Source organism: Rutilus rutilus (assembly GCF_951802725.1).
Source record: "Rutilus rutilus genome assembly, chromosome: 4".
Lineage (NCBI taxonomy): Eukaryota > Metazoa > Chordata > Actinopteri > Cypriniformes > Leuciscidae > Rutilus > Rutilus rutilus.
In genome coordinates this window covers 48,807,411-48,831,416 of record NC_140212.1, presented here as the reverse complement: position 1 = coordinate 48,831,416, position 24,006 = coordinate 48,807,411, and the positions used below count along the sequence as shown (strand labels likewise).

The 24,006-nt window shown below is 38.0% G+C and overlaps 3 long non-coding RNA genes across 3 annotated transcripts; all 3 read right to left on the bottom strand.

Moving 5' to 3' along the window:
• Nucleotides 1–8,146: 8,146 nt before the first annotated feature.
• Nucleotides 8,147–8,607, bottom strand: LOC311290010. Its single transcript, XR_014627282.1, has 3 exons — nt 8,527–8,607; nt 8,318–8,436; nt 8,147–8,210 (listed from the first exon to the last, which is right to left on the bottom strand). It is a non-coding gene; the product is annotated as an uncharacterized lncRNA (long non-coding RNA).
• Nucleotides 8,608–9,390: 783 nt separating this feature from the next.
• LOC311290009 lies at nt 9,391–10,425 on the bottom strand. Its single transcript, XR_014627281.1, has 3 exons — nt 10,366–10,425; nt 10,216–10,276; nt 9,391–9,483 (listed from the first exon to the last, which is right to left on the bottom strand). It is a non-coding gene; the product is annotated as an uncharacterized lncRNA (long non-coding RNA).
• A 2,341-nt stretch (nt 10,426–12,766) lies between these two features.
• LOC311288866 lies at nt 12,767–13,713 on the bottom strand. The gene is made up of 3 exons (XR_014627031.1): nt 13,447–13,713; nt 13,078–13,122; nt 12,767–12,966 (listed from the first exon to the last, which is right to left on the bottom strand). It is a non-coding gene; the product is annotated as an uncharacterized lncRNA (long non-coding RNA).
• Between the last annotated feature and the right edge of the window lie 10,293 nt (nt 13,714–24,006).

The following is a 24,006-nucleotide window of genomic DNA, read 5'->3' as shown; positions in this document are numbered from 1 at the left end:
GCTCCAACCCATATTTAGTGTGCAAATTAAACAAAGAAAAATTGAAACCTCTTTTAGTTACAGTGTCTATTTACATTACACTACATACTAATAGATATAATATTAATCCTATGACAGTAATATCCATATTTTGTAAAACAAATGCACTAAAAAATAAAGGAAACTTCCATAATTAGTGTTGTACCAATTTCTATACTTGAAAGAGATAAGCACATGATCTTTTATTTTGACAGAAACTGCATCAAGCTTTTATTTTGACGGAAAACATAGTTTACAAACGCCTCTCATTAAATTTCTAGTGAATTGCGGTAATCGTCAACTATGCAGATGTGGAAATAATCTGTAACTGGGTTATGGGTTCCTACACTCATGACATAGCCTAAGTGTTTTGAAATTAGTTCTGCTTACCGCAGGCTCTACACTTTCTCATCTCTCTCCTGATCCTCCTCACTATCCTCATCTGCCACAGGAGCTGATGAAGGGCAGAAAACGAATATTTTGACACAGTTTAGAGCGTCTGCTTTAAGGGCCTGGTTCTATTTTTTCACGCTATTTATCTGCACATTCCTTGCGTTTCTTCTCCATCTCGCTGACTATTCTGACAGATACACACTGACACTCCTGCACGCTCGCTCACTCGTTTAAAGTTGTGACTGGGTCAGCCCAGTGTCAATCAAGAAAAGAACCAATGGGCCGCTGATCTACGTGTTTCATGGGCCGGTCTGTAAAAAAAAAAAAAAAAAAAACGCTGACTTTTTTTGACCAATGCATTACACCGGCACAAACCCAGCGCCGCCAATTAAGCAGAATAAAACGAATGGGCCGCTGATGTACACATTTTATGGGCCGTATTCATAAAATAAATAAATAATAATTATGTATGAGTAAGAGATGTATCGGCCTAAAAAGCACTTTGATTTCTACAGAAGTGAGCTGAACAGACCACAGAGAAGTCTTCTGACCTATGGGTTGTGAATATGAAAATTCAAATGCTTAGGATTTAGTACAGATTTGACTTACTTTAGCTGACCTGAGAATAATCAAAATAAGGTAAAAGGTGTTTAAAAATACGCACCATAAAACAGAATGTTATGCTTTTTATGTTGAATCATATAAATTCAAACTGAGATTGATTGTTTGTAATTTGATGTATTGATTTTTCTATGAAACAATCTTTGTAGCATACATACAAGGTCTAGGAGGTTGTCCCACCATACAGATGAAAGACAGGAAGCTTGAGGTATCTGTAAAAGAAAATTAATGTCATTTGATAGTCAGTGCATTGATATCAGTGTAATATGACATCAACAGCACTAATAACACATGTTGAAAACAGTCGAGTTATATACGATGAGAACAGATGTAACTTGCCTTGCAGTCAGGTTGATCCCAGGTGCCCCGATGTAAGATGGCGAGGAGAACGACATGTCTATGTGCATTACCTCCTATCGACTGGAGTATGGATCGGCGTCATTTCCGCTTCTAAACTATTTCATTACCCATAAATTGTATGCAAACCAATATCATAAAATGTAACTAATAGGATCTGACTCGTTCCACCGCTAGCTATATTTTAAACACATCCATCCTTAGAAGTCAGTTTTCTATACATATACATGCACTAACATTTGTATAGCATTTAAAAAGTTCCTGTGCAAAACTAAACTTGTAAGGAGGCACTTCAAAGGAGGCACTGGTTTGGTATAAAAAAAAGTCATTTTCATGCTGTGCAGGGCCCCACCACACCTCTCGAATCAAAAATGGTACGACCCGCAGGTCAGGTGCTTCTGCTGCGGACCTGTGGTGAATCAATTGATGAGACAGGAGCTGGAGTGAGCCGTGATAGGAACTAGGCAGACCGGGAGATTAAAAAGATTAAAGAGAGAAAGGCAAATGAGGGCAAGCAGTTGCTCACTCAGTTTTTTTAAAAGAAAGGTGAGCTCCAAATGCATCATCGAGCATTGACATTGTTTTAACATAAATATCTACCTCAGGTAGAATAGCATACATTTATCTTCGTACACTATTTGAATAATATACCAATACTTTATAGTATCACACCCTACATAGCGAGCAAACAATGTTTCTGGGTAAATAACGGAGTGAGAAGCAGACGGAGGCGGAGCTGGGAGCTCAACACACTGCCACTCCAGGCAGCTGCGCAGCTCGTCTCCTCTTCTGCTGCAGTTCTCCCCAGAGTCAGAAGTTTACATCAAAACACTGTATATTTCCCTCCATTGTCAAAATCTAACACCCGCGAAAACACAGATCGTTAGCGCCTATTTTACCGCATTGTTATGCAAATTAGCTCGCGCACGCTCTTACATTAAGTCAGGGCTGGACTGGGACAAAAAATCGTCCCGGGCATTTTGGCCCAGACCGGCCCACTATATGATCATAAACACCACCCATCTTTGCACGCTCTTAATTATATGCATACCAACTCCTATTCATTAAAACCACTAATGCCATGTAATGAGTGAGTATAGGAACGAGTGAGAGTTTACAGATGAAATAAGTACAAATTTGACATTTATTAATACAGTCGAACTATACTCCACAGTGGTGAATCCTAAAACAAGCTATAAGCGGCTCTGGCATAGCAATACAAGTGTTTCTTACAGGATTTTTTGTTAAAACTGTGGTGGGTGGACCTTGGTTCTTCTAGGGGGGTTCGGGGGCATGCCCCCCCCGTGAGAAAATTTTGTGCATTTTAAAGGCCATGTTGCAGGTTAACCACCACTGTTGATCAATGGGTACATTAATCACTCAAGATATGTATACCATTTTTAAAATGTCTCAAAAATGGTCTTAAAGACCAGTTTTTTACGTTTTTTGGTATGAACGTTTTTTTTTACGCAATTCGGTGATGACGTCACGTTGGGGAGAAGCGGAGGAAAGGTAGCCTCAGCCAATACAGTTTGTATTAGAACTATGGCGACTGACTGGGAAAAATGAGTGAAAAATCAACGTTTTCTTTATATCTAGTGGCAGTGATCATGACATTAGTTCAGATAAGTACCGGTAAACTTTGTCTTCATCTAGAAATAGAAGGCATCATGCTAGCTATGAGCTAATTTGCCAGTCCCACCTGTTATCCACCCCCTCCAGATAATCCCTAATTGAGTCTTTAATTGTGCCGTCCCATGGAAACTGCGTTGGAAAGCTTGTTGTCGGTACACGATCCGTTCCACCTGCACGATCCGTTTCACGCATATGCGTAATTACGTACGTTAAATAACAAACGGGTTCTTATGGACGTATTTTGTTATTCTGTGCCGTGATGAAGACAGAAATATTATGTCGGTGCCTGTAACAGTTTTATACACTGCTGTCACGTTATTTGAGCTGTTTCTGGATGAAGGCAGACTGCTGACAGTGAGTCGTGTTGACAGAGTTCAGGGAAAACTTCCTAATGTCAAGTTTAAAATGAATACGCGCTTAAGGTGCGTTACAAAAACACACGCGCACTTCAGTTAGTGCGATTCAAGTGTTTACATGGTTAAAAACGGCGTACGCCACCTGTTTTAATACGATTATAGTTATGAATCTAACTTATATCTTATCTAGAACATCTATCTTATAGTTACTTATGAACCAGCTTAAACAGTTATAGGTGACTAGAGATGTGTTGTATAATCTGCGCTATCTGAATACTCTCGTCTACTACTCGTCTCTCTAGTCGCTCTCAAGGCGGGCTTTGGAATATTCTCTCCCCAACGTGACGTAATGGAATGCATTGTGGCGGAAAGGAGAATCGTTGCAAACCGCTGTAAGATAGCCTACTTTTTCGTATTATATTGCGTTTTGTGATACCCAACAACATAAAATACAATGGATAACAGTTTAAATGTTTATTACCAACAAGTAAACTGCACAAATTCGATGAAAAAAAAAACCTGCAACATGGCCTTTAATGTTAAATTCATCAATCTGGTGCACTTTGAGAGTTCAAAATTAAAAGCTCCAACCCATATTCAGTGTGCAAATTAAACAAAGAAAAATTCAAACCTCTTTTAGTTACAGTGTCTATTTACATTACACCTACTATATAATAGTTATAATATTAATCCAATGACAGTAATAGCCATATTTTGTAAAACAATATTTCTATACTTGAAAGAGATAAGCACATGATCTTTTATTTTGACGCAAACTGCATCAAGCTTTTATTTTGGCGGAAAACATGGTTTACAAACGCCTGTCATTAAATTTCTAGTGAATTGCGGTAATCGTCAACTATGCAGATGTGGAAATAATCTGTAACTGGGTTATGGGTTCCTACACTCCATCATGACATAGCCTAAGTGTTTTGAAAGTAGTTCTGCTTACCGCAGGCTCTACACTCTCTCATCTCTCTCCTGATCCTCCGTCCTCACTATCATCATCTGCCACAGGAGCTGACGAAGGTCAGAACACATATATTTTGACACATAAAGCGTCTGCTTTAAGGGCCTGGTTCTATTTTTTCACGCTATTTATCTGCACATTCCTTGCGTTTCTTCTCCATCTCGCAGACTATTCTGGCAGATATTACACACTGACACTGCTGCACGCTCGCTCACTCGTTTAAAGTTGTGACTGGGTCAGCCCAGTGTCAATCAAGGAAAGAACCAATGGGCCGCTGATCTACGTGTTTCATGGGCTGGTCTGTCAGAAAAAAAACTAACACTGACTTTTTTTGACCAATGCATTACACCGGCACAAACCCAAAACGCAAGCAAAACAAAACAAAACGAATGGCGCGCCGATGTACACATTTTATGGGCCGTTAAAAAAAATAATAATAATAAAAAAAAAGAAGTATTTATGAGATGTATCGGCCCAAAAAGCACGTCGGCCCACCGGGCATTTGCCCGGTATGCCCAATGGCCAGTCCAGCCGTGCATTAAGTACAGGATTGTTCTCAGTTTAATGCACATCTTAATGATTGAAAATGACTTATTTTAAAAACGTAATTCAAAGATTGAATGTCTGGTTTGGCGGTTAGTGTACCCTGTGATTCTAGTCTGCATTTATTTTAAACAGACAAATAATCATCAATTAACTTGTACTTAGCCTACACTTTAAAAAAGGTATTGTGACAATAAAGGATATTTTAGCAACCATTTGAAGCCATATATTTCAGTTTCAGACCCTGCAGCAGCAGCCCCCTCATCATGGCCAGGTGAAAGCAGTGACAGTGAGGTGGATGTGACAGTGAGACAAGAGCCCCTTTCACACAGAGATTCCGGAAAAAACACGGATAAATTGACCCGGGTTTGTTTGATTTTGGTTCATTCACACTGCCAGTGATTTTCCGGAATCAGAGAGTGCGTTCACACACAACCCGTAAACATCCCGTAAAGACACATGACATCGATGTGACTTGTAATGTCTCAGCAGCGTCTTAAGTTTGCTTGTGAAACCACGCTTGTGCATTTTTTCTCTGATTCGATCATAAACTTGAGCATTACGTACCATTTCACTAGCTGCCGAACGATCCCGGCTTCAGCGTCATCACAACGGCACGGCATTATTACGGCTTTTGTTCACACAGCGCGCGTTCCGGGACTGAACACGGCAATGTTACTACGTCCCCAACCCGGCATCAATCCCGGGTCGTGTTTGCGTTCACACAGAAGGCACTCTGGCAATTTGCCGGCAATTTCCCGGGTTCAAAGCGCTGTGTGAAAGGGCCTAAGGTGAGCTTTTAGTGGAATTGCCTGTTTTAACACTTAGTAATTAGTAATTAAGTGTTAAGAGGAAATAAGCAAAATGGCTTATTTTGTTTACAATGTAACAATGTCTGCTACATTGTTATTGTACACATTTAAACTTTAAACTGTAATTACTAATTACAGTTTAAAGTTTAAATGTGTACAATAACAATGTACCCATTTTGCTTATTTCCTCTTGTAGCAGAGGCAGAAATAGAAGACGATAAAAAGTATATACGCCACCCATTGGTATCACTATGGTATTTGGTACGGGGGCCCAGCAAGATGGTTTGTACCCAGGGCCCAAAATTTGGTGCTACGCCCCTGGCAACAGCAACCAATCAGCTGCGCAATACAGATAATGACGTGATTGCTACCAAATGAGTTAGACCTGCCAGGCTCATGATAGAATGACAGAACTTGGTTATATATTGAAGATTGCTGTGTGTGGTGAGTGTAAATGTCATTTAAAGTGTAAGTTGCAGGTTAACCACCACAGCCAATTAATGTGTAAATTAAAGTGCTCTATATGTATATATTTAATTATTTCTGTCTTAAAATGCGTTAAAATAACATTTATTGGGGTTTCTTCAAAGGAAGCGTGTTTTTTCAGTTACTGGGTGATGACGTCACAAGAGGAACTCGCAACCCATGCTCTGCTAGATTCCTACTGTATTATGGCTATTTGGAGAACGACTGAGGATGTGGGAAACCATCAAATTCTTTATGGACCACAGCCCTACAATTTTTAACTGGTCAGGCGTGAGAGAGGGGAGGAAATTACCAGGACCCATGGCACTCAAAGAGTTATTAATGCTTGGTGTGAGGAGAATGAGTGGAGGGTTGGCCAGGTGAGTAACGTTAGCTATATTAGAGCTAGTCTAGCCTGGTGCAAACTTAACCCGGATAATATAAGGGAACAAGCCAGTCTTTTCAAAATATTGCCGTCATGTAGAATAGCAAGGAGGGACAACGACTGAAGACATTATTTACTTACATGGTGTCAGTCCAAATCAGAGCTGTAGAGATGCACACACTGCACAGGCACAATCGCTAGTCTCATCGACGCCTCAAACGTCATGTAATACCCTTCCTCAATCCACGCGTTATCAATTTCTCACGATTTAATTAGCGATGTTTATAGTCAGAAAAGAAAAAGAGAGAACGATGTCCCCATCACTGTGTTTGTGTGGGCTATGCCACCCAGTTGAATCAGCAGTGTAGAGTGTGTGCTGCCGTGAGGTGAACGCGTTTTGTTTAGTGGAACAGCTGGACCTGCGACCGGCTGATCTGACGTGCCTGAACCCGTTTGTTTTGCGAATAGCTTATTCTCATTTCAGGCAGGATCACGGTCCCCTTGAAGTCAGCACACAAGAGTATGTTTACAATGGAGTTATTTTATCCATAATTTTTTTGATCAAATAAAACATACAACCAACTTTTCTGTAGTTATGTAAGGCATCTATAGCTATGATTATGCCGGTAACTCTACTAGTGAGTTCCTCTTATGACGTCACGCCCCATCTAGTGGAAGGAAGCGGGAGCGGTTAAAACCACTGTTAAAAGTGCCAACTTTTCATATTATATTCAGCATTTTGGTATAAAAAACAATGGTGGGCGGTTCTTATCTTTATGTTTAATAAACACACAAACTATAATATGGAGCCTTTTTCCCCCCAGTTCTCACTGCATGAAAATTGGGATTTCCGACCCCGTAAACGGCCGTAAATCTCCCTAATTTTCGGCAGTTAACGACAATTTACAGCCTGTGAACGTCGCGTTCGTCTGTGCCGAATATTGTCGGAAACGAACCATGACGTATGCAGAGCGCTCGCGCCGGAGGTGTGAATGGCTCTAATTACCATATGAATAGCAGCTCCCGCCAGAGAAAGGCTTGAATTTCCTCACTCACTATTGGTTGAACCCACGTGGTTTAAACAAGAAAAATCACTCGTGATTGGTTGGCAGATCTGTTACTATTGGTCACACTCGCTCATTATAAATTCAAAAAATTATAATATTCATATAAATAATAATATATAAATTATTTTTTTATATTCATAATATGCTATTCTGTGGTATATTCATGTCGTTGTTAACCTATGGACTACACTATTACCATCAAGGACAAGAATTTATAAAGGAAAGGAAAATTTGCCAGGGACATGCTGTTTATTCAAAGAAAGAGCTTTATTAGCACAAACAATATACACCTATGGACAAAGCATTGATCATCTGCACACACAACAAATTGGAAGCTCAGTGTCTGTTTTCATCTTCGGAGCTGTAGTAGGTGACTAGCGGCGTTCTCTCTGAATTCGATCCACTTTGAAAACGTCTGTGGTGCGTTGCCCTGTATTTAGGAGTCGCCTCTAATCTCGACTGCAGCGCAGCACAGAGCTCTGTGAGCTCCTGGCTGGTGGTTGAACTTCATCGGACATCAGATCTATGGTAGCGAACTTTCAAATGCCCACGTTATCCTCACCTAGCACACCGTCTCGCTTCTAGCAGCTGTAAAAACAACCAATACAGACAATCAGTACTGTGATGCACTGTGTTTGGACACAAAACATCTATTAATGCACGTGAAAAATAGTCACATTGACTAAAAATCTTACCCTCTTTCTTCTCGCTCGACTCCGAGCTGAACTCTTCACAGCTTCGGCCTGCAATGCCAGATCTGGTTGTTTGTACCTGAAGCTCCTGCGTACTGTCTCGTAGTATGTCTTACAGGCAGCTGGAAAACAATTAAATGAGAGTGATATGAATAAAAACAACGCAAGTCACAGTAAAATGAAACAAGGAGAAAATAGTAAAAGTTACTTACAATGTCGTCATGATCAGCGTCATGAAAATCTGGACTTGCAGACATAGCTCTGAGTAAATGTGAGGTTACACCCTCGTTATGAGGCGAGGTTACTCTATGGAAACAAAATGTATGATTAAGATCGTAAACTATAACGTATCTATTTTCTTATACAAGAGAATGAAAGCATATTCTTTGAATCTTACCTTTAAAATGTTTGTAAGCTTTTATGAAAGTAAAAAAATAAAAGAATGTAAGATTTTTTTTTTTTTACCTTGCTCCAGTTCGTAGCGCCCACAATTTGTCTCAGAGTTGAGAAGATGGTATACTGCTTCCTGTAAATTACAGGATTATTTACAATTATTAAACAAATAATAGCCATCAATCCCATGACCTCTTGCTTTATGATGAAATCATGAAAAACAGAATATTCTTACATTTCACAAGGCCTGACAAAATACAGCTGCAGGTAACTAGCGGCATTCTGTCTGAATTCGGTCCATTTTGCAGACGTCTGTGGTGCGTTGCCCTGTACTTTGGAGTCGCCTCTAATCTCGACTGCAGCGTGGTACAGAGCTCGGTGAGCTCCTGGCTGCGACAGGACGGAGGTCGCACAATCCATCCAGACACCCCGCCGACGATGCCGTCTTCCTCATCAGACATCAGGTCTATGGTAGCACACTTCCGAAGGCCCACCTCATCCTCAGCTAGCACACTCTGTCTCGCTTTTAGCAGCTGTTAAAACCAATAAAGACAATCAATACTGCGCAATGCACTGCGTATGGACAACACACATCTATTAATGCACCTGAAAAATAGTCACATTGACCAAAAACGAATCTAATCTAATAAATCTTACCGTCTTTCTTCTCGCTCGACTCCGAACTGAATTCACCACAGCTTCCGCCTGCAATGCAAGATCTGGTTGTTTGTACCTGAAGCTCCTGCGCACTGTCGTGTAATATGTCTTAAAGGCAGCTGGAAAACAATTAATTGAGAGTGATATTAATAAGAACAACATAAGTCACAGTAAAATTAATAAGAACAACATAAGTCACAGTAAAATTAAACAAAGGAGAAAAAATGCAACTGGGTGAAATTGCAGAAATACACACCGGAAGCAAACTATGCTTTTTGAAATTGGGGTTTTATTCTGACTGCTGTTTAAAATAAGTGACAGCGGTCAATGGAAGCACAATTAAACAGATAAAAGTCTGATTAAGAAAAAAGTTTTCCTTGTTCGAAGAGATTTCACAAGAAAAAAATAGATTTCACTAGTTAAAAAAAAAAAAAAAGAAATTGTAGAAACAGTTTACAGTAAATTTGAAGATGACAATCAAATGTCACAAAAAGCTTAACCAGTGGATCAATGCCCAAATCCACAGAATACTTAACTCAATTCAAACTGAAATGCAGTGTAATACACTGCAACTGGTCAGATTTAAATTGATTTCTCCAAACCAAAATATGTTAGGCTACAATTAAATACGATAACACAAACTGGAATACGGCAGTGGCTGAGGTAACTTAGGCCTAAGCACTTAAACAAAGCCACAACCCACGTTTAATCATGCCATGCGGAACCAGAAATATGCATTTAACCATAAAGTTATACTGTATAATCACAGAATATAGATTCAACTCATTAACAGATTTATCAAATAAACATGCCATCAGTAATTTCCCCCATAAACCATGAAACGTACATACCCAATCCTTTACCGTCCGATCACCACGAGGTTCACTCGTCACACATGCGCTCCAAATAAATCTATAAACAAAAATTTACACATCAAATGTTCTTTTAACTTCGCTTCACAACTTATTTGTGCATATTAAAGATATTGGAGTAATATTTACCAAGAAAGAAGAACGTATAACACAGAATCCGATCGATGCACGCACCGTCATGGAGCTCTCCGGAACAGTGTAAAATGGCTGCCGTTCTCTGGTCGCGCGCACGCGTCCAGCTGAGCACAAGTGAATAGTATCGCGAGAAGAGAGGGATTTCTTAAAGGGGCCACAAACATTTTTAATGCAAAATAGAAACGAGGTACATTTTATGTAAACAACTCTAATCGTAGTTGTAACTCTATATGTACAGTAGGCATAATTCTTGTCATTGCGTATGTGTATGCAGCATGAGTCAAATACAATCTTCTGTTCGTGTTGTATTATGCACAGTGGTTGGGCTCTAAGAGATTGTGATGCTGTTTGCATGGAATGCACATTTTACCTTTGTGGCAAAGCCTGATTGAAATTAATTGTTGAAATAAATGGTTTTGTGTCTTTTTTACATAACATTGGCTATTGCTAATGACACATAGTAACTAATCTAGCTACTTTCATTAAATATATCAATTTAAGCTAAAATGTAAGAGGGTCATTCTATGAAAATGTCCATTTTTCTGTCCCTAGCCTTTACAGAAATATTACACTTAAAAAACACTTTAGGGTTACAATTTCTTTACATTTTAAAATAAAACAATATGTTATTTGAACAATTACACCCTCTTGAGCCATCAATGTGGCAATATTTGATTTTTATGAATTATATAGAATTTCAAGCACCACAGAAGTGCTCGTCCCCACAGTCATGTACAGAGGGAAAATGCTTTATTTTGAGGTCAATAACAGATTTTTACACCATTTAAAATACAATAATGTATACATAACTATCAAATATATTATGTAAATGATATATATAAAAAAAATGCTGAATACATATTATAAAATTTATAATGAAAGTAGTGGTCCCCTGGAGTTGTGTCACTGGTGTTACTGTTAAACAAAAATCTCTTATTTTGAAATAAAAATCACACTGCTATAGCTTATGTTTGTATGCAGGCCTACGGAATTTATATTCACAATACTTAATAACTAATATTATTTTATTGCATTTATATTAGTTGTTTGAAGAGTTACAAAAAAGCGGTCGGTCTTAACACAAGTTTCAGCCGGCAAGTCGGTCGGACTAAAAGGGGGAAAAAATAAATAATTGGGTCGGTAGGCTACTAAATTGACAGGGTCGGTCGGGTTACGGCAAACAAGAATATTTTTAAGGATGGCCTTAGACTATTGTAACTCACTTTATTTTGGGCTATCTCAGGCCTCTCTCTCTCGTCTACAGCTAGTTCAAAACGCAGCGGCTAGACTTCTCACCGGGACACGCAAATATAAGTCGATCACCCCTATTTTATTCAAACTCCACCTGTCACATTCAGGATTGATTTAAAATTTTTACTATTTGTGTATAAAGCTCTTAACAAACCGGCCCCCCAATATCTGACCAATCTCCTCTGCCCGTACACTCCATCTCGTACTTTGAGATCCAGTGATCACTGTCTTCTCATCGTGCCCAGATCCAGACTTAAAAAACGAGGCGACTGCACTTTTGCGACTGCAGGCCCAAAACTTTGGAACAGTCTACCCCTCTATATCAGACTAGCTCCCTCAATTTCCATCTTCAAAACATCCTTGAAAACTTTTAATACCCCTTGACACAACTATTGTTTTTTTTTTTAATTGTCCTGTTTCTGCCCTGCATTTTATCTATTGCCCTTTACAGCACTTTGGTCAGCCTTGGCTGTTTTTAATTTTGCGTTATAAATAAATATTGTATTTTTTTTAGAATTAAGTTAATACCTTTGAGTCACCTGGGATAAAACTCCCCCTGCTACCCTCATTTGCATTTGTAAAGCTCACAGCAGTCTCATTTACATGTTAAAGCATTAGAGGGAGGGGGGTCACGGGGCAAGCAAGTCCCACGTCAATTTCCGACAATTTCCGACAGTTTGCAGTGTTGCCTGTAAATTGCCGTTTGCAGTCGTAAACCTGAACTTCCACGACAATCTACAGCGCCGGTAACTGTCGAAAATCCCACTTTTCATGCAGTGGATCTCCAGGCATCTTTCACTCAGTCACTCACTCCAGGGTTGTGTTCTCTGAAGCAGCGCTCCGGATCACTCTCTGTTCAGTCTGACGCTGTGATTTACTGACAGAAAGCATTACCGTAATGAGCCAAAAAGTGCATGCTGTTTGCTGTCAGAAGCAGAATTATTTTGATAGTGCACACAGTTGAAGACTTACTGTGACATGAATACAGCATTGTTGAAAATCTTTAAACCTATACTGTTACTGAAGTGATAGCCATCACTATCTGTTAAACAGTAATGCTGTCAAAACACACACACACACACACACACACACACACACACACACACACACACACACACACACACACACACACACACACACAGGGTCTGAGTAACTTATTTTTTATTTCTTGTTTTTACAATTATTCAGGCATAACACATTCAAAATTAAATGAGTAATTAGGTTCCAGGCACCAAAGATGTATATAACCACCTATTATTTTTTATTATTCTCCGTTTCCATCTTCATCTTCAGGTCCTTCTTCATCTCCATTACCATCTCCATCTCCATCATTAGCATCATCATCTTTAAATGATAAGATCAACTGGTCAAAAGGCTTGTATGGAACATTTAGAATATAGACATTTATATATTTTCTTACACAACTATTTTTGACATGTTTCGTTTCTTTATTACCTTCTGTAAACTGCTGCAGCACATTGTCTAAGAAGTCCTCAGATCCTTTTGATTAAAAATAAATAATTGATTAATAATACTTCAAGCTCATTTGTTATTTTAAGCTTACAGTAGGTTGCATGTTTCTATCTATCAAGTTCTTTCCGTAATTTCATATAGCATGTTTTTTATTCTATAAAGTCGGCACAGGCAAACTTTACTATTGACAACAACTGTTAATCTGCATTAATGTTTAAGTAATTTCCACGCTTGGATGGCATTGCATACGCCTTTGTATATGACTTATTTGTGGGTATCATGAATAATGAACAAAGGTACATAAAGCTCCATTTATGAATTTCTTTGTGGAGGAGCAACCACATTTATTACCTTGTTTGATCAAGTCCTTCAAGTGTCTAATCTGCCGCCTCTTGCCCATCTCCCTCAGGGCGTGAAGTGTGATCTTCAGAGCTTCCTCTGGACCATGATGCTCTATCATCAAATGTGCCGTGTGATGTACATCAGCATGTCTCAGATGATGAGCTGGAACTCGCTGATGTTGTTCAATATGCCTCTTAAATGTGTTTTGGTGCCGAGGTCCAAGCTTATGAAGTACGGCGTGAATGATTGAATGTACCATTGTATTTCACTTGTTCACTTTCTGTTGAACAAGATAACACACTGATGAAATTCTGAAATGATGTCAATGTCCATCATCAATTATTACTCTGACCAGGTGTTCAAATGCTTTTATCATGAGAGCCTCGGTAGCATGTTTCAGACACATTTTATATATTTATATATTTTTATTTTCAGGGATAGAACATGATTCAGCTCTCAGTTTTGTTCATTTTACTAAAACCATTTTATTTCTTAATCAGTTTTATAAAAAATATCTCTGTGTTAATGTATATAATTACTTTGACATTAGTTTATGGAACATTGTGAGGAAACTTTGCGATACCGCTATTAGTACATTGCAACAACATTTAATGAACGTATTAAAAATTTAGAGCCTCTGATGTAAGTACACATACCACATTCAGCTACAGTATCCACAGACACTTAAAATCAGATGTAGGAGGTCGGAGACCTGACCAACTGATCCCTTGAGTTTATCCCAAAAATATGGATTGTCAATAGACTACAATAATAAATTGCAATCATGTTATCTCTATTATTTAAGCGATGAATAACTGGGCATGGATAGAATAATGACAATTGATTAAACAAATATTCCTGAATGAATGAAGAAATGGATTCCTATCATAATTTAGAAACAATCCTAACATATTCTAAAGCTGAAACAATAATTTCAGTCTATGAATTGTATTTGATTATTAAAGGGTTTCTTTATTCATCTAAACATTTTTAGGATTGGTTCAAAAGTTAGAAATCCACAAGCAAATTTTGTTAGCTTATATTCTTTTCGTTGAATTTACATTAGTGTTATCTGCTAAGTCTTTGAAAAGATGTAAATGTCAAGTTCTGGAACAAAAACCTTTTGTGATGTGTCCATATTGTCTAAAACTCTAAAATAATGCAAACTGATGGTTGACACAATCTCTAAGTATTTCATTCTCTAGTATTTAATAACTTACCTTGAATAATAATGTTGAACTTCAGTTGTGTCTTTCAGACCTGCTCTCTGCCTTTATAAAGGAAAGGGGCGTATAGCCGCGATGTTGCTCAAGGGACTTTCACAAATTTGTCATTTTTAGTGTCATTGAGGGTGGAGCTGATGGGTCTGCGGGGCTAAAGCCACAAATGTTTCTTGTAAATCCATGAATATGTTCAGATTATGTGATATGAATGTATGTACAGGTATGTTTAAGGGAAAGTAAGTGAATAACCTCAACTTTGGGTTCCAAAAACTGATGTAACTTGTTAGGGTGTGTAATCAGTGGTGTAGTCTAGTTTTTTAAGTGAGTATACTGTGATCCTGTGAAATGATATTCCTTTAAAATAATGTTTTAATAGATTTCATTATTATTATTATTATTATTATTTTAAAGTACATTTTACTGTGCAATTTCTTTCATAATTTCTTTGAGTTAGACCAAAACTTTTATTTTGGTGGGTTGTAGACATTTGAGTTTCTGTGTGTTTTAATAAACTATTATTATTATTATTATTATTATTAATAATAATAATTATTATTATTATTATTAAGAAACATTCTGGACCACAAATCACTCCACATTCTCTTCCTGTTCATTGATTTTACCATATTTACATTATTGTGCAGAGGTTTGGGCCAATACTTATAAATGTTCAATACAATCACTATTCATATTGCAGAAAAGAGCCAAAAGAATAATACATAATACTGGTTACAGAGAGCACACAAATTTACTTTTCTTAAAATCAAAAACATTAAAATTCATTGACCTGGTTCATTTTCAAACAGCACAAATCATGTACAAAGCAATACACAATAAACTTCCTGGAAATATTCAAAAATCGTTTTTTATCAGAGAGGGGGGTTATAACCTGTGTTTAATTTAAAACATGGGGAGTTTAGGGGAGTTTAATTTAAAACATCAGCGGGCACGTACAACAATAAAAGGTTTTTGTGTTTCTGTTTGAAGCAGTACAAACACATGGTTTTTACAAGGTATAGGGAGGAGGAAGGGATTTAGCAATTGGGTGTTTTTTTGTTTTTGTTTTTGTAAATAATTTATGTATTTGTTTTCTTAATTTATTTATTTTCTATTTTTTGTAGATAGGTATTATGTAAATATGTTTATTAAGGAAAACTGATTGTTTATTGAATAATGGAGAAGGGGTAGGTTTTAATAAGCTTATGCTTCATCCTACTTCTTTTCGGACATGTTGGTTTCATATTATTATCATTAATTGTTTGGTTTAGTTGTTTTTTATTTTCAGTTTACTTTCTTTTGTTACTTGTTTTATGTTTATGTTCGAAATAAAGCATTCATTCATTATTATTAGGCCTACTTGAAATATACTCTACTGTGCAATAGTAATATATTTATGTTATAATTTCTCAAGTTATACCCAACTTTTATTTTGACAGGTTGTTGTAAAGACATTACAGTTTCTAGGCTTGTTCGACTTGAACCGGCGCTGCACAGACCGATCGGTGAATGACATCAGAGAGCGAATAGAAAGTAGACGGCTCCTTATGCTTTTGAATTGCTCTCGCGGTACTTTGATGTCATAAACCGATCGGTCTGTGCAGCGCCGGTTCAAGTCGAACAAGCCTTCTGTCTGTATATGATACGAATGAATGACGATAGTTTTATCAAATGAAATGGTGAAATTCTCGTGAAGTGACTCTCATAGCAGCTCTGTGAAGTTCACATGTGTAGCTTAAATTATGTCTCAATATAGTGAAACGCTGAAAACCATGAGCGTCACGCGTGCTTCAGTTTGTGTGTGTAGTTGAACACACATTGAGCACTCATTCCCAGAGACACGTACAACAACTGCAGTCTCTTTGAACTTTAATATTCACAGACACTAGTCCATATCAAGATTTGATTCATTATACAGCCCTACTTTTGATTCATTGAAAAATAGCCAAATTCCGCGATTCGATCCGTGTCGCTTCGCAAATGCAGACGGGGTGAATTTATGAATGAAAGTGTGAAAGTTCTGACACAAAATGAGGTTGTTACATATCCATTTAACCTTTTTTAAATGGGTATATGGAAATCCTTGGTCTTTCCTAGTGTGTATCTGCGTATCACGTAGACTACACCACTGTGTGTAATTAGTCATAGCAACTTACTGTCTGAACAATAACCTGCTCTGGAGCAGCTCATATTCCAGGGTTACTTTACTTCAGATGTGTTCAGCGCATGTGTGCCCTATTGATGAAGCTCCAGTGGGTGTGACAGATTGCGCACAAAATTCTATATATATAGTTCTATCAATATATAAAGCACTGTTAAAACAAGAAATGGAAGAAATACAAAATGAAAAATCATTGTCCTTGGTCTGTAGCTCAATGCAAGGTCTCGCCTCATGTGGTACGGATGATCATGAGAAAGGTGAGGGATCAACCCAGAACTACACAGGAGGAGCTTGTTAATGATCTCAAGGCAGTTGTGACCGCAGTCACCAAGCAGACCATTGGTAACACACTACACCACAATGGATTGAAATCCTGTAGCACCCGCAGAAGGCACAAGTAGAAGACCATCTGAGGTTTGCCAATGAACATCTAATGATTCAGAGAAGGCTTGGGAGAAAGTGCTGTGGTCAGATGAGACCAAAATTGAGCTCTTTGGCATCAGCTCATCTCGTGTAGAAGCCCGTCAATAAACACACCGCCCAGGCAACAAAGGAGTAGTTCAAGAAGAAGCACATTAAGGTCTTGAGTAGCCTAGCTAGTCTCCAGGATTTTTCTAAATCCAAACGATTTAGACCCTGTTTACTCCTGTTTTTAGCGTCGTCTACTTGTGATCCGATCCACCAAAACATATCAGCTGTAAACAGGGCCTGAAAGAGCACACACTCCTCACTCCCTCATTGTCTGGTCTTCCATGTGGACGACGACTTAGGTAACCTTACTACTAATCGTTCTCCAGCAACATTCTGCCCCAAACCTCTCCTGCGATCTGCAGCGTCTCCCTCAAACCTTACCAGCTTCACTTACCTGTCTCCAGCTGCTGGAGTCCATCGACCTCCATCTTCTGAGGTGTGTGAGACTCAAATAACTGTCGATTGTTGTCATACATATAAAGTGTTATACAGCTTTTGAAACTGTTAAGTATCTATTTTTATTTGTGTACTCTCACAATAAAAACAAAATGTTGTGCCTTACATAAAATAAAGAAAACTTACATGATGTGTGTTCTGTAGTCTCTCTCAGTGAAGTCCATTCTGAAATACGTCAGAAAATGAACTGTAACTTAGCGAATACTTGTGAATGTCTAAAGAAAGCTTGAAGTGTCTACTTTTAAATGAAAATTAAATTAAATCAAAAACAAATATTCTCTGTTTATGTAATCCGTATGAGACATGTTACTATTATGGTAGCCCAATTCGTGCTGAATAGAGTGTAATGACACTTTTGCCATTAATACGTTTATGTGTTAGGGGTGCTGGGATGAAAAAGGGATCCAAGAGCAGATTAGCAGATTATTCACTCCAAAAAAAGTTATTGTCCAAAAAGCAAAGAAAAAACAGAACACAAATATAAATGGCAGCCGAGCCACCGAGCAAAGGGCCGGGCAGAGGCGAAATCCAAGGGACAGGCAGGAGAAAATCCAGAAGTCAGTTCAGCGAGGTAACAATCCCAAGGGAGAAACGATATGGAGAAACGGGCCCAGCAGGGGTCAAAACCAGACGTAGAACCACAGCCCCAGGGTAGAGCCAAGGCAATAGTCCAAAACAAGAGCAGAAAATTTAAACCAGGTGAGCGAGCCGAAACAGGACTGAGTACAGGGACTGGGCAAATCAGAGAAAAAGAAGATTAAATACACAGACAAGGCATGTAAACTAGGGACGACTAGAACAAGACTGTTGTTTAGTGAAACAGACAGTTAACAAGACACACTGCCAGAGAAGCAAAGAATGAGAGAATCATAAGTAGTGGAGAAAATCAATGCAAAATGGGAGACAGGAGTGTGTGTGTGTGTGTGTGTGTGTGTGTGTGTGTGTGTGTGTGTGTGTGTGTGTGTGTGTGTGTGTGTGTGTGTGTGTGTGTGTGTGTGTGTGTGTGTGTGTGTGTGTGTGTGTGTGTGTGTGTGTGTGTGTGTGTGTGAGGAGAGAACGAGCACTGATAAGAATGAGGTGCAGCTGTGATGGCAGAGTCAGAGAAACTGACAACCAAGTCACAAATCAAACACAACAGAAAGGCTGATGATCAAACCAAGTCCTGACATTATGAGCAACCGAAAACAGCACAAATGTCAGGGCATGTCAAAACATCTCAAGGGCCCCAAAAACACGTTGGACCCCTAGGGGTTAAACCTGTTATATTTGTTTTCTTTGAGACAGAAAGTTGAAGTGAACCTGTTTTGCTAGATTTTTCCATTCTCTCAACTGTATGTTTTTCCATTTCTCATGTCAGTTCAAAATGTAAAATATGATCTGCCTTTACTTTTTCCAGAGAAGCATTTATCATTGCATTTAGAATATTTTTCTCAGGTTTCCTTGTTTACAGCCACCTCCTCTTGAACTCCATTTAGTGTTCCTGCCACCCAAACCTTCTTCTCTTTTCTTGTGTCTAAATAGATGTTAAACCTCTGGGGTCTGAGGTGTTCTGACATTTGTGCTTATTTCTGTTACTAAACTCTGATTACACTGTGTTCAGCACAAACTCTGCTACAATAATATGTGAACAGCATGTATGTAAAAGTTAGTGAATTTTTAAAAAAATTTAAAAAATTGACAGAATTTTCCGGCTTTGAGTACCGAATCTCCTGATCAATTGTTCTGAATCCCATCAGGATTCTAGTCTTTCACAAAAACGTGATTTCTCAGCTTTATTTAACGAAACTTACCCCCATCAAGTGTTGATAAAAAAGAATGCATGAAGCTAGACTTAAACAGGTTATTTTGTTTAAATGCTGATGGTCTGTTCTTTCTTTTGATATATTGCATTTTTTTATATATATACTTTCATTTTTATTGGAGTTTTATGACAACAACAACAACAACAAAAAGGTAACATACATTGAACAAAATCAAAGGAAGCTAAGGAGGAGGCATCTAGTACAATTGATACAAAAATAAGTAAAACCGTGATCATCGAAATCACTGATCAATAAACCTTACATATACAATACTTCAACCATCTTTTGCACAAGTTTACCAGGAACCCAGTCAGTAGAATCTCACAAAATTAACACTCAGTGTACATTTGTATTGGAAAGAACAGTTATGCAGACTCTAGGTCCAGAAAATGGGTCCATTTTCTCAATTTTTCCTTAAATGATGATTCTCTTAACCTTATAGTGAAGGTTAATTATAAAAATGCTTTGAATTAAACTTCATTGCTGTTGATCTGGGATGTTCGATTTGAGCCAAAGTCTAGTAATAGCCTTTCGGGCCGCAGATAATAAAATCTTGGATAAATAAAGGTCCTCCTTCCGCACACTTTCTGTGATGTTTCTGAGAAACATAAACATCAGCATCAGCCAACTTCGTGGATTGAGCTCCAGAAAATGTTTGGTGATAAATTAACAGAATTTATGTTATTTGCTTATTTGTAAAGTAAAGGAGAGAGAAAAAGTGGTAACAAGAAAAAAATATGGAGAAAGTAAAAAGAGAGTTGGAGGAAATCAAGGCTACGCTGAAAGAAACACTAATGAACCTGACCAGCGAGATCAACGAGTTGAAGGAGGAAATTAAGGCGAAAAATAACACTCTGGAAGAAATGATCAAAGCAAAAGACAATAGAATCAATGAATTAGAAAGAAGAGTGGAGGATTTGGAACAATACACTCGCGTGGAGGATGTAATTATTACTGGACTGGCAACGAAACACAGGAGTTATGCACGAGCTGTGGCCCAGGAGGGAGGAACAGGTGGCAGAAAGGTGTCTGGAAGCGTCGGAGGCCAGCTGGACCCTCCGGAGGAACTGCAAACATTGGAACGGCAAGTGGTGGAGTTTTTTGAGAGTCGGGGAATGTCTATTCGTAGCGATAGCATAGCGGCTTGTCATGTAATTTCAAGAAAGGCTATCTCAAAGAAACTTTCCAAACCGGCCACGCCAGTAATTGTAATGAGATTTGCAAATCGCAAATATAAGATGGAGTCAATGAAACAGGGATATTTACTAAAAGGCACTGGAGTGTATATTAATGACCATCTAACAAAAAAGAACGCAGACATCGCTTGGCAAGCTCGCATGCTGAAAAAAGCCAAAAAGATACAAGCAACTTGGATAAGGAACTGTAAAATAATGATAAAGCTTAACGGAACACCGGAAGAATCCAAAGTAATGGAAATTAAAGATATTAAAGAACTGAACAAGTATAGAGAATGACTTTTATCTCGAGAGATCACATGGAATATGCTGGCGTGAATATGAACAGTGGTCGAGGGATGTTTATAGACTGGATCAAGGTTCAATCGGCTGGACATGGTTTCTATGCTCTTATGGATAAGGTGGGCTTTTTAGTAACCTGGATGGATAATGGATCAACGTGTGTAAAAGTATACTGCCACAAAATTAAGATAATGACTCCTGAGGACCTGGATGCTATGTTTATAGGCCTGTGCTGTGATGGGCTGAAGGTCCATATAAGGAATGTACGAAGAGTCGACAAAAAAGGTTTGATGAAGGCATGCAAAAAGAAAAATAAACTTTATAGAAATTTTATAAAATATAGAACAAATACTGCTGAAATGAAATATAAGGTGTATAAAAATAAACTAGTATTAATTATGAGACAGGCTAAGAAGGATTATTATAATAAACTGTTGGATGATAATAAACATAACATAAAAGGTACATGGAACATTCTGAATAAAGTAATGGGTAACAAAACAGCACACACAGCTGATCATTTTATTTATAATAATAAGACACTGCATGATTTGAATGAGGTGGCTAATGAATTTAATTCTTTTTTTGTAAATGTGGGGCCAAATCTGGCAGATAGTATCAAGATACATGACACGTCATTGCAAAGAGGGTGGAGAGGAGATAGTAGAGTACTGCAGTCAATGTTTTTAGGGGATGTCAGTGAATCAAAAATTATATCTATTGTTTCTAAGTCAAAGAGTAAGACTTCCATTGACTGTGATGGAATAGATATGGTTATATTAAAAAAGACAATTGACTGTGTTGTCAAACCCCTTTGTTATATTTGTAATCTTTCCTTTGGAAGGGGTATTTTTCCAGATAGAATGAAGAGGGCAAAAGTTATTCCACTATTTAAAGCAGGAAATAAGCAAAGCTTCAATAACTATAGACCGGTTTCATTACTTTCACAATTTTCAAAAGTACTGGAAAAACTTTTTGTTTATAAGTTGGACAGTTTTTTAGAAAAGCATCACCTGCTGAGTGAAAGCCAGTATGGCTTTAGGCAAAAAAGGTCCACAGCGACTGCCTTAATGAATATTGTTGAAGAAATAACAACAGCAACAGATGAAAAGAAATTCACAGTAGGAGTGTTTATTGATTTGAAAAAGGCATTTGATACTTTGAATCATGATATTTTACTTTCTAAATTAAGTTTGTATGGAATGAGAGGAATGGCCCTAAATTGGTTGAGAAGTTATCTGCATAACAGGAAACCATATGTACAGGAAACAATATGTACAGTTAACTGATGTCAAACTTGAACTTATGGAAATTAAATGTGGGGTACCACAGGGTTCTATTTTGGGACCTAAACTTTTTCTTTTATATATTAATGACATTTGTGATGTTTCCAAATTATTACAGTTTGTTTTATTGGCAGATGATACTAATTTCTTCAGCTCTGGAAATAATATACAGAAACTAGCAGAATCTATTGAATATGAAATGACAAAACTGAAGAAATGGTTTGATGTAAATAAGTTGTCATTGAATTTAAAAAAGACAAAATTTATGGTCTTTGGAAATAGGAAAATAAATTAATCTGTTGCCTTATCCATCGATGGAGTTGCTATTGAGAGAGTGTTTGAGTTTCGTTTTCTTGGTGTAATTATGAATGATAAGCTATCATGGAAACCTCACATATCACACATTAAAAGCAAAATCTCCCAAAATATTTTTGTTTTAAACAAAGTGAAGGAGGTATTAAATAGGGAAACAATGAAAATACTTTATAGTTCACTCATCGTACCATATTTTATTTATTGCATAGAAGTCTGGGGGAACACATATCAGACAAATATAAAACCTTTATCTATTCTACTGAAGAGAGCTATAAGAATTATTCATAAAGTTAACTATCGAGAACATACAAGCAAATTATTTGCTAAATCCAGAATATTAAAGTTAGAAGATTTGGTTAAGTTTCAAACACTAATAATTTTGTTTAAAGGGACACTTCACCCATTTGCATTAAGCTTTGTATTGTTAGAAACCCAGTCATATATTATAATAAATGTGGATTTTTCATCCATTTTTCCCTGAGATGGGAGAAATAAGGATTTAAGTGTTTTACTTCCTGCTTATTATGACGTAAAAATCATCATTTTGCGTCATAATAAGCAGGAAGTCACATTTCATTGAAAAGTGTAGAGACTACAGACACTCGTTCCTCATCTTTCCCAGGGGGCGGGAACCGCTCACGCTACAGGCCTATTACAGATCAGTGGGTGGGACTTGACTTTCTGAAAACTAAAAGCAATATCCTCCATCTTGTTTGGAAGCTAAGCTAACAGGCGCTGTGGAGACAGATGTAAAGTTATGACAATAGCGGAGGAGAGCACTCAATATGATATAGAGGAAGAGGATTTCGGAAGTCTGATGCTTGAATCAGGTGTTTGTGGCTACCTTTACAAGCCGCATTATAGCGAAGAGCAGCCGAGGCAGAAGACCTGCCTGCCGCGGACGAGGAGCCCGGACTGGCTCGAGTTAGGGCGGACTGGTGGCGCCGGTGATCTCACTATGCAACTACGAACCGCTACGAACACAGAGATAGAGTCCGACTGTGGCAAAGAATTTCAACAATGACAACTTCTCCTGGATGAAATCTCTGAATCAGACGAGGACACGGACGTTTGTGTTGTGAATCAGACGAGGACACGGACGTTTGTGTTGTGAATCAGACGAGGACACGGACGTTTGTGTTGTGAACTATCCTAGTTTCGCACCGCATCTGACTGAACATCCAGGTAACGTTACAATGCAATAATTCACCACTTCGAAAGAAATACAAATGAAGAGTAATTCACTAATGAGTTCGCCAACTAACTAGACATTTTGTGTGAAATTAATTTCAAGCTCTGGTGGTAGCTAGCCTTGTAGACGGAAGAGTTATTTCTCTTAGGCAGATATGCGCTTTCTGGATTAGTGGGAGTGGCTTGCGC